This window comes from Lynx canadensis, chromosome A1 (genome assembly GCF_007474595.2).
Source record: "Lynx canadensis isolate LIC74 chromosome A1, mLynCan4.pri.v2, whole genome shotgun sequence".
NCBI lineage: Eukaryota > Metazoa > Chordata > Mammalia > Carnivora > Felidae > Lynx > Lynx canadensis.
This window is the reverse complement of record NC_044303.2, coordinates 33352265-33364557: the sequence shown is the minus strand read 5'-3', so window position 1 is coordinate 33364557 and position 12293 is coordinate 33352265. Positions and strand designations below refer to the sequence as shown.

The 12293-nt window shown below is 36.6% G+C and overlaps 1 pseudogene; it reads right to left on the bottom strand.

Moving 5' to 3' along the window:
* Positions 1-554: 554 nt before the first annotated feature.
* The window catches only part of LOC115524964, a 66175-nt pseudogene continuing 54436 nt past the window's right edge, over positions 555-12293 (bottom strand).

Genomic DNA, 12293 nt, shown 5'->3' with positions numbered 1-12293 from the left:
TGTGAATACTTTTAGTAATAATTCAGAATTCATCTTTATCTCCTACCTGCTTCATCAGTGGAATTTTTTTGTTTTTGTTGTTTTTTTTAGACATTTATACTGTGTATATAGGTATAAACTTGTATTAGATGACAAGTGATATTTTTTAAGTCCAGGTAGAGAAAGAAGCAATCATTTTTAACTAAAACACTTCTACATTTTTTGATTATTGTTCAACTTGCTACCATTTAGAAAAAAAGCAAAATTTCCATAGTGTTCATTTCAAATCTTACTGCTTTACAACTGTGGTATACCTTCCACTAAAAATAAAAAGATGAAGCAGTCAATCCAGTGATTCCTTGGACATGGCTTCCTTTGGGAAGAGATGGGATGGACGTGATGGCAAAGAGAGGACCAACAGATAAAAGGTAAGTTAAACATACAAGAGTTTTCTTTAAAGAAAACAAAGAAAAAGAAAATGTTAGCTTCAAGAAAAAGGAAAAACATTGAAAGCCCATGTGTCAAGCTATAACCAAAACCATGTTCTATCTTAAGTAGGTTTTGTTTTTTTCCCCCTTTTTCTTTTTTCTCTTTTTTTTCAGATAAAATCTCTCCCCAAACCATCATCACTTTTTTAATGCTGCCCAAACTGTGCTTCATCTTCAGATCCTTCATCTCCAAATTTCTCAGGTGGAGGGCTTGCAGAAGGTTTCTTTTCTGGAGAGCCTTCTGGTTCCTCCTCTTTGGGAGAAGGAGTCTTTTCCTTTGATGCCCTGGAAGCTGTTGGAGACAGCCTTCTTCCCTTTGCCTTTCTTTCACGGGGATTGGTGTCACTGCAGCCTTTAGCTTGAGTTTGGGAATTTGCTTTACTTTTCTCTCAGGTTTGGACTTTTTAGTCATCTTTTTGTTTTTTTTTTTTTTTCTTTTCTGTCTATTTTTAAATAACTTTAAAGTTTATTTATTCATTTTGAGAGAGAGAGAGAGAGCACAAGCAAGGGAGGGGCAGAGAGAGAGAGGAAGGGAGAGAATCCCGAGCAGGCTCCTCCATGCTGCCAGCACAGAGTTCAACACAGGGCTCAATCCAACCAACTGTGAGATCATGACCTGAGTCAAAATCAAGATTCAGGCCCATAACCAACTGATCCACCCAGGCACCCCTGTTTTTATTTTTTGAACTGCCATAGTCACTTTCATTATTGTCTTCTATTAGGAAATCATCTCAGCCAGAATCTTTCTCATGGAATGGTACCTCATCCTCCACTTCTTGTTCTTCTCCACTGCCCACATCTTCTATGAGCCTCTCTGTGTTTGGAAGCTACTTTAGAGCCTGCCTGCCATTGCTGGAACACACGTTTGTGACCTTCTTTTGCATCTTCAAACTGTCCTCTGAGTGAGAATCATCCTTCTTGGTCTCCACATCTTTTTCTTCTGAGTTCTCACCGTCTTCTTATGAATTCATTCAAGATCGCCTCTTAATTTTAACTTCTCGGGAAGTCGATTGAATTTTCTTAGCTGGAGTGTCTAAATCTCTTCCATAATCTTCATCAGCATCATCAGATTCCTGAAACTGAATAATCAATGACCTTTCTATTTCTGACAGGCTTTGTTGTCAAACAACAAACATGTTGACATGTTTGTTGTCAAAACAGGACCCAGTGTAGAAGCCGAAGACCAGGACCTCTCTTCCCAACTTTGGCCAATGGGGCCATTGATGTGGAACCTGGAGCTGCTGGCTTCTCAAACTCCACTGCTTCTTGGTTCAGTGCCCCTTAATCAGACAGGCCCCCCTTCTCCCCCATCTCTTCCTTCTTATTTTTTTATTAATTTGTCTTTTGGGGCTTCCTAGGAACTTACCTATTTAAATAAAGGCCACATTGATACAGTAACCCAAGTCCTTTTGTACCCAGTGGAGTCAGTTTTCCTAACCTAGCATACTGCAAGTGCTGGTCTAATCTAACGTGGATAAACATGTTATTGAAGAAGGTTTTCACCAACATTTCATCAAATAAACTTAGATTGACATTCAGATTTTCCCATTATAAACCTGTTGATGGTGTGATTAAGGCTTGACAAAGATCATAACTTTGTAAAATTATGAAACTGATCACTGATATCCATGTGAAGTCCTCTTTCAAACAGTTGGTGTAAGTTGCAAAGTTTTAAAAACAGAGCATGGTAGAAAATATGTAATACTGAACTATTCTCACCCTTTGGGGTTGTGTCACAGTCCTAGAACTCTGAAGAAGTCCACATTTTATCACGAACAGAGGAGATAATTCTATCAATGGCCAGACTAGAATATTACTTGAATCCTAAAATACAGTATTATCATATCTGCCTACAGTCAACTCTAAAAATACTTGTCAGAGTAGATAGCTGTGTTTCTATCAAACCTCCAAGATAAAGTTACATGGTTATTTTTTGTGTCAAATTGTCAATACCTGCTTTTGTGGAAGAATTTAATATGAGATTTGTTTTTACTGTAATAAAACACCTGGTGTCTCAGTTGTGAGGAAAAGGAAATATGTCCTAACCTACCTTTAATTATGTGAGATTATTGATATTATTGATATCTACCAAAAGAACTCGACAATAATGAATAATCAAATTGGATCTGGTAAGTTAACAAGAAAGAGTACCAAAATATTAATACTGCATATGACTGAGTAGTATGGAAAGACTTCCTCTGTTTAAATTTAAAAGAATGTACTAAACTTTAAAGGATTTATATTATATCCAAATTCAATAGACTACTGGATGCTTAAAAAGTTCTATAGCCCTCTCATCTGACCAACAGTGTATCATACCATAGCTAAAGCCATAATTTTGAGAAAAGTATTCAGACATTCTCAGTTACCATTTATTTGAAGCAATAATGGTAATTTCAAAGAGAATATATTCTTTCATGCAGTATTTCAGCTTAGGTGAAAACCCAGAAATTACATCACTTATATTTCCAGCACATCTTTGATCCTGGCTCCTAAAATGACACTGTTTCACTGATAAAAATGTAATGTAATATATATGATTTTACTTAGGCATACCTTATTAAACATATCTTTATTTATTATCAGAAAGAAAACATTACAGAATCATATTACATTACTGTAAGGACTTTATTACCAGATTTAAGGATGTCAATATAATGTAATAAAATTACTTTAAAATGATGAAAGGAATAAAACATTCTACTAGAAAGCTCATAAAGAGCATAGGATGGAAACATGAGATAAATACTGCATACAATAATTTAATAAATGTTACATTTAATGTTATTAGTGGTAGATTCCAGTCATGCCATATTTTATTTAAAAGTTTACATGCCAAGATAACCAAAAGATACCCAAGGGTTGCTCAAATTCTATCATTTATTGTATGTATGCAGTAATATATGAAGGGAAAAAGAGTGTTATATATTCTCCCTAATATCTCTTATTATTTTATGGTACAAGTTTAGCATACTGCAAATATATCTGTGAGTATAAATCAATATTAGAAACAAAAGCCATATAACTATCACCTGTTTTCAATGGAGAATAAAATGGATAATTGTTCCATTTGCTACATTTTATTAATTCTAAGATACATTTAATCATATAATGATCCTTTCTATAAATTTACTACTAAGTGAAAGGGCGGGCCTACGCCGGCCGACTCCATCTTGTTCTGTGTCCTTCACCTTGACCACACCTCCTCCCCTTGAGTAACCCCCCCTCACCTGCCTAACAGGACTCGGACCCTTCCCCTTCCCCACCCAATCGGCTGAGGCCATAGCCATTACCTCACCAACTGCCCCCAGGCCCCAATAAAACCTTTGTCCTTTTGAAACTCTTGCTCTCTCTCTCTGGTATCTCACCGCTGCTTTGGTGCAGGTAGGGGATTGAGCTCCAGCTAGCTCGAATAAAGGCTCTTTGCTTTTGCATCAGACTCGGCTCCCTAGTGGTCTTTGGGGATCACGAATTCTGGGCATAACACTATGTATGAGAAGAATAATGCAAATTAAACTATAACCCAATTCTTTCTTTTTCCTCGTGAATCCTTATGACAATCTTGTTATTTTATGACAATCTTTCCTGTTACAATCCCAAGTCATAGGTATCAGGCCTATGCCTCCCTTTCATGCTGGGGAGAAACCAATATTCCTTAAACCATTAATACTGAGATTTCAATATAGAACTGGACCTGTGTTGGGTCTACCTCCAGGGAAGATGGCAGAGTTGAGGGATTCTAAGCTTACCTCAACATATAGATACACCTAGATAACACACAATCAGTATAAATAACCCAGATAATAACCCACCCAAAGACTGGCAGAACAGACGCTCCACAGCCAAATAGAGAGGCCACATTGAAAACAGTAGGAAAGGCAGAGACGTCGGGAACCAAACTGAACCAGGAGGGAGGACCACTGCAAACAGAGAGGACATAAAGGAGCAGACTTCATATCAGGCACCACGGGCATGGGGGACCCACACTGGAAAGAAAAATTGTCATAACATTTGGCTTTGAAAACCAGAAGGCTCTAATTTTGTGAGTTCATACAGTTAGCGGGGCTTAACACCTAGAAATATAAAAATCAGCAGGCTTGGCTCTGGGAGAGCCAGAGGGCCATAGGAAACTGAGTACCCACCCTTAAAAAGATAGCATATCAAATAACTCCACTGTGAGACAGCATAGTAACAGCAGTTTGAAAAATGCCTGGGGTATATGGCAAAGAGATTTATTTGCTAATGTCAGAACATTTGCAAGAGAGGCAGGGATCTTTAGATTTCTCCAAAACAAAAGAGCCATTTCCCTCTCTCAGCCCCCAGCCTAGATACAACACTGGAACTAGTGTGAATACTCTCCATCCTGCTTGCTAATAGTGTCCCCTGCCCATACATTTTCTTGACAACCCACCATCTCAGGAGTTCTCCAAAGTAACTCCAGGTCTCCTCCAATAGCAGACCTTTGCAAACATTAACATCATATGACCTGACCCTGTGCTTTCCTGCAGAGTTGCTCAATACAACACGTCTCTGGTAGGAGTCCATGCAAAGCAACACCACGAGCTTGGCATTGTGCAAAAAGCAATCACAAAGCCCAGCACCACTGAAATCTGACTCCTGCCTAGGGGAGAGGGGAAGATAACCACACAGCCCAACTATAGTCCCAGCAATGGGACTATAGTCAAGCCTGACTGTAGGCCCCATCAACCAATGAAAAGGGCACTAAGGGAAAGCATCCTGCAGTTTGGTGTGATCATAGTTCTGTCAAATGCCTGCTCTGATCCAACTCAAGCCCAAGCCAGCCCCAGACTGTCTCACTAAAAATACAAGGCCACCTTGAGCTTGAGTAATATCAGACAAAACCTGCCCACAACAGGCAAAGAGAGCCATGGCAGATGACTGGACTGAGGCAAGCAAAACTCAGCCACAACAACAGGGCACACATAACACATATAGGAGACATCCCTGAAGCATCATGTTCTGGTGAACTGGGGACACTGGACTACAGAGTACCATAGGACCTTGTCTTTATTAGGCCACTACTTTCAAGAGAAGGAGAAGTAGCTGACTTTCCTAACAGAGACAAAGAGTTAGACAGTATGAGACACAGGAGGATGTCCCAAATGAAAGAACAGGACAAAATCACAGCAAGAGAACTAGGTGAAACACAGACAAGTAATACCCTGATAGAAAAGTTAAAGTAATGTTCACAAAAATACTCACTAGACTTGAGAAAAGAGTGGAGGATCTAGTGAGAACCTCAACAAAGGGATAGAGAACATAAAAAAGAACAAATAAAAGATGAATAACTCAATAAGTGAAATTAACAATACACTAGTTGGCGGGGGGGGGGGGGCGCCTGGGTGGTTCAGTTGGCTAAGCGACCAACTTCAACTCAGGTCATGATCTTACAGTTCGTGGGTTCAAGCCCTGCATTGGGCTCTGTGTTGACAGTTCAGAACCTGGAACCTGCTTCAGATTCTGTGTCTCCCTCTCTCTCTGCCCCTGCCTCACTCCTGCTGTGTTTCTCTCTCTCTTTTAAATGAAATAAACATTAAAAAAATTAAAAAAATACACTAGAGGGAATAAATAGTAGACTAGAGGAAGTAGAAGAACTAATCAGCAACCTGGAGGACAGAGTAATGGAAAGTAATCAAGCAATGAACAATATAAAGAAAAAAGAATAATAAAATATGAGAATGGATTAAGGGAATTCAATGACACCATCAAGTGTAATAACATTTGCAGAAGGAGAAGAGATAAAAGGGAACAGATTATTTATTTGAAGAAATAATAGCTGACAACTTTCTAAATCTGGGAGAGGCGGGGGAGAAATCCAAGTCTAGGAGGCAAAGAGATACTCCAACAAAATCAATCCAAGGAGGTCCACACCAAGATATATAGTAATTAAAATGGCATGAAGTACTGATAAAGAGAGAATTTTAAGAGAAGCAAAAGAAAACAGTTACATACAAGGTAAACGTTGTAAGACTATTAGCTGATTTTTCTGCAGAAACTTTGCAGGCTGAGAATGCCATGATATATTCAAAGTGCTGAAATAAAACAAACAAACAAAAACAACAAAGAACAAAAAAAACCTGCAGACAAGACTATCCAGAAAGGCTATCATTCAGAATACAAAGAGAGATAAACAGTTTTCCAGATAAAAGTTAAAGGAATCCAGCATTGCTGGGTGGCTCATTCTGTTAAGCACCTGACTCTTGGTTTCATCTCAGGTCATGATCTTGCATTTTTATGAGTTCAAGCCCTGCATTTGCTTCTGCACTGGTAACATGCAGCCTACTTGGGATTCTCTCTCTCTCCCTCTTTCTCTTTCCCTCTCCTATCCACACTGTCTCTCTCTCAAAATAAATAAACTTTAAAAAAAAGTTAAAGAAATCCATCACCACTAAATAAGCCATACAAGAAATGTTAAAGGGGACTCTTTGAATGGAAAGGAAAGACCATAAGTAAGAGTAAGAAAAGCAGGAAGCACAGAAACAGTAATATTAGTCAAGGGATTCACAAAATAAAAAGAAGTAAAGTAGGACACCATATACCTAAAAAATGTGTGTGGGGGTGGGGGGAGGGTGAGGGAGTAAGAATTTAATGCTTTTTAGAATGGGTTCAAACTTAAGGGACCATCAATTTAATATAGACTGCTATATGCATATGATGTTATATATAAATAGTAACCACAAATAAAAATGTGAAAGAAGGGAGTGAGAGAAAAAAGGAAGAGAGAAGAAGTACAAAAACAACTGTAAAACAAATTTAAAAATGACAATAAGTACATATCTACCCATAATTACTTTGAATATAAATGGACTAAATTTTCCAATCAAAACACATAGGGCAAAGGAATGGATAAGAAAGCAAGACCCATCTATATGCTGCCTACGAGGGACTCATTTCAGACCTAAAGACGCATGCAGATTGAGAGTGAAGGTCTAGAAATACATTTACCAAGCAAATTTAAGTGAAAACAAAGGTAGGGTGGCAATACTTTTATAAGATAAAACAGACATTAAATACTCTAACAAGAGACAAAAAAGGACCCTATAATATCTTAAAGGGAATAATCCAACAAGAATATATAACAATTATAAATATTTATACATATAACATAGGAGCAGGCAAATGCATAAAGCAGCTATTAGCAAACATAAAGGAAGTAATCAATAGTAATACAATAATAGTAGAGGACCTTAACACTGCACTTACATCAATAGATACATAATCCAAACAGAAAACCAGCAAGGAAACTGTGGCTTTGAATGACACAATGGACTTAATGGATCTAACAGATATATTCAGGATATTCTATTTCCAAACAGAGGAATACATATTCTTTTTCAAGTGCACATGGAACATTCTCCAGAACAGATCACATGTTAGGTCACAAAACAAGTCTCAACAAATGCACAAAGATGGAAGTCACACCATGCATCTTTTCCCACCACAATACCATGAAACTAGAAATCAACCACAAGAAAATCTGAAAAGAACACAAATACATGGAGAGTAACTAACACGCTCCTAAATAATGAATAGGTCAACCAAGAGGTTGATTGATCGAAGAGGAAATAAAAGAAAAAAAAAAAAACCTGGAACAAATGAAAATGAAAATACAATTGTCCAAAATGTCTGGGATACAGCAAAAGGTTTCCTAAGAGAGAAGTTTATAGCAATACAGGCTTAACTCAAGAAGCAAGAAAAATCTCAAACAACCTAAATTTATACCTACCAGAGCTGGAAAAACAAGAACTAAACACCCCAAACCATTAAAAAGAAGTAAATAATAAAGAGTAGAACAGAAATAAATGAAACTGATAAAAAAAACCAATGAAAACAGGAACTAGTTTTTTTTAACTTTAATGTTTATTTATTTTTGAGAGACAGAGAGAGAGAGAGAGAGAGAGAGAGAGAACACACAAATGGGGAGAGGCAGAGAGAGAGGAAGACACAGAATCTAAATCAGGCTCCAGACTCCAAGCTGTCTGCACAGAGCCTGATGTGGGACTTGAACTAACAAACTTCAAGATTATGATCTGAGCTGAAGTCACATGCTTTACTGACTGAGCCACTCAGGTGCCCCAGGAACTAGTTCTTTGAAAAGATTAACAAAATTGATAAGCCTTTAGCCAGATTCATAAAAAAGAGATAGAAAGAAACAGAAAGAGAGATGAGACGGAGACAGAGAGAGACAGGACTCAAATAAAATTCAGAACTGAAAGAGGAGAAATAACCATTAATAGCAGAGAAAACAAAGGATTTAAGAGAATATTATAAAAAATTAAATGCCAACAAATTGGACAACCTAGCATATATGGAAAATTTTTGGAAACATAAAATCTCCGAAAGCTGAATCAGGAAGAAATAGGTCATTTGAACAGACAGATTATCAGCAATGAAATGAAATCAGTATTCAAAAAACTCTCAAGGAACAAAAATCCAAGACCAGATGGCTTCACAGGTGAATTCTACCGAACATTTAAAGAAGACATAATACTTGTCCTTCTCAAAGCTGTCCTTTTATTTCAACAAATAGAAGAAGAAGGAAAACTTTCCAATTCATCCTGTGAGGCCAGCATTACCTGGATATCAAAATCCATTGAAGAAACTACCAAAAAGAACTACAGGCCCATATCTCTAAAAAAAACATAAATGCAAAAACCCTCAACAAAATATTAGTAACCTGATTCCAATAATACATTTAAAAAATCATTTACTACAATCAAGTGGGATTTATTCCTGAGTTAGAAGAATGGCTCAATATTTGCGAATTAATCAGTGTTATATATCATATCAACAAGTGAAAGAATAAAACCATCTGATCATTTCAATAGATGCAGACAAAGCATTTGACAACACCCATTCATGATGAAAACCCTCAACAACATAGGTTGAGAGGGAACATATCTCAACATAATAGTAGCCATATATGAAACACCCACAGCTAACATATGCAATGGAGAAAAACTGAGAGCTTTTCCCCTAAGGTCAGGAACAAGACAAGGATGTCCACCCTCACCACTTTTATTTAACATAGTACTGGAAGTCCCAGCCACAGCAATCACACAAGAAAAAGGAATACAAGGCATCCAAATTGGTAAGTAAGAAGTAAAAGTTTCACTATTTGCATATGATACGCTATGTAGAAAAGCCTAACAATGCTATCAAAAAACTACAAGAACTGATAAATGAATTCAGTAAAGTCACAGGATACAAAATCAATGTACAGAAAGTTATTACATTTTTTATACACTAATTATGAAGCGATAGGAAAAGAAATTAAGAAAACAATCCCATTTTCAATTGCACCAATAGCAGTAAAACACCTCAGGATAAACTTAACCAAACAGATGCAAGACTGTACTCTAAAAAATAGAAAATATCAATGAAAGAAATTGAAGATGACACAAATAAATGGAAAAGTATTTCAGGCTCATGGATGGAAAAACAAATATTGTTAAAATAGCCATACTACCCAAAGCAGTCTACAGATTTAATGCAATCCCTATCCAAATACCAATAGGATTTTTCACAGAACTAGAACAAACAATCCTAAAACTTGAATGGAACCACAAAAGACCCTGAATAGCCAAGGCAATCTTGAAAAAGAATAACAAAACTTGAGGTATCACAATTCTAGACTTCAAGTTATATTATAAAGCTATAATAATCTAAACAGTCTGGTACTGGCACAAAAATAGACATATAGATTAATAGAATAGAACAAAAAAATCCAGAAATAAACCCACAACTATATCCTCAATCTCCAACAAAGGAATCAAGAATATGTAAGGGGAAAAAAGTCAGTCCCTTCAACAAATGGTGTGAGGAAAACTTGACAGCTACAGACAAAGAATGAAACCAGACCACTTTCTTACATCATACACAAATAAACTCAAAATGGATTAAGGACCTAAATGTGAGACCTGAAACCATAAAAATCATAGAAGAGAAGACATGCAGTAATATCTCTGACATCACCTGTGGCAACATTTTTCTATATACGTTTCCTAAGGCAAGGGAAACAAAAGCAAAAATACACTATTGGAACCATATCAAAATAAAAAAGCTTCTGCACAGCAACACAAACAAACAAACAACAACAACAACAATAACCCAAAATTGAGGAAGCAAAAAGAGAGCCTACTGAATGGGAGAAAATATTTGTAAATGACATATCTGATGAAGTGTTAGTATCTATAAGATACAAAGAATTTGTGCAACTCAACACTAAAAACAATCCAGTTTAAAAATGAGCAGAAGACATGGACATTTTGACCAAAGTAGACATCCAGATGGCCAACAGACACATGAAAAGATGCTCAACATCACTAATCATCACAGAAATGAAATTCAAAAGCACAATGAAATATCACCTAACACCTGTCAGAATGGCTAAAATCTGTAAGATAATAAACAAGAAGTATTGGCTGGGGATGAAAAGCCACCTTTGAAAATCCCCACAGCTGGTGGGACTGCAAACTGGTGCACCACTGTAGAAAACAGTATGAAGGTTCCTCAAAAAGTTAAAAATAGGATTGCCACATGATCCAGAAATTATACTACTGGGTATTTTCCAAAAGAATAGGAAAACACTAATTTGAAAAGATATTTGCATCCCCATGTTCATTGCAGTGATATTTACAATAGCCAAACTATGGAAGCAGTTCAAGTACCCATTAATTGATAAATGAATAAACACACATATGCAATGGAGTATCACTCAGCCATAGAAAAAAGAATGAAATTTTATCATTTGCAGCAACATGGATGGATGTACAACGTACAATACTAAGTAAAATAAGTCAGCGAAAGACAAATACCATATAATTTCAGTCATGTGGAATCTAAACAAAAGAAACGAACAAAGAAAAAAAAGAGAGAAACAAAAACAGACTCTGAAATATAGAGAAAAAAACTGTTGATTACCAGAGGGGTGGTGTGTGGGGGGTGGGTGAAATTGGTGACGGGTAACTATACAGTAACCATAAAGAGTACTGAGTATATGTAAAATTGTCGAATTACTATACTGTAGACCTGAAACTTGTATATAACACTGTATGTTAATTATACTGAAGTAAAATATAATTAAAACAATAGGGGCACCTGAGTGTCCCAGTCAGTTAAGCGTCTGAACCTTGATTTCAGCTCAGATTATGATCTTACGTTTCTGGAGTTCAAGCCCTACATTGGGCTCCGTGCTAACAGCGTGGTTGCTTGAGATTCTTTCTCCCTCCCTCTCTGTCCCTCTACTTACCCCCTCTCAAAATAAATAAATACACTTTAAAAATAATAAAATAAATATTAGAAAGAAAGAGAAAAAAGAACAGGACCTGTATTGCTGCCATGTCATCTGTTACTAAATATCTGCTTCTTTCAGCAACATGTCTGTTTCTTTACGCAGCTAAAAACACCACAATCAGAGCTTTTCTTCTACATTCTGACATTCCGTTGCCAAAATCACTGCATTCTGGCCTAAAATACAATGGGTCAAGGGAAACCCATGTTTCTGATACTGTTCCTGTTTCTGCAAATTTTCACAAATAAATGCTTCTTTAGCAGGGTTCGTGGATGTGTTTTGTAAAATGTTGACTTTGTTTTAGACAGAAATATTACAATCATTGAGTGAGCTACCTTAAATTTAATAGATGTTTTTCATATATATCAATTTAAGGCACATATAAACAAAAATGCATACATTAAAGATAAATTAGAGATTGCTAAATATTCCCTCTCATTCATAGCCTAAATCTTGTATATTAATTTTGCAATCACGGTCAACAATTTCATGTTTCCACATAATGCATTACT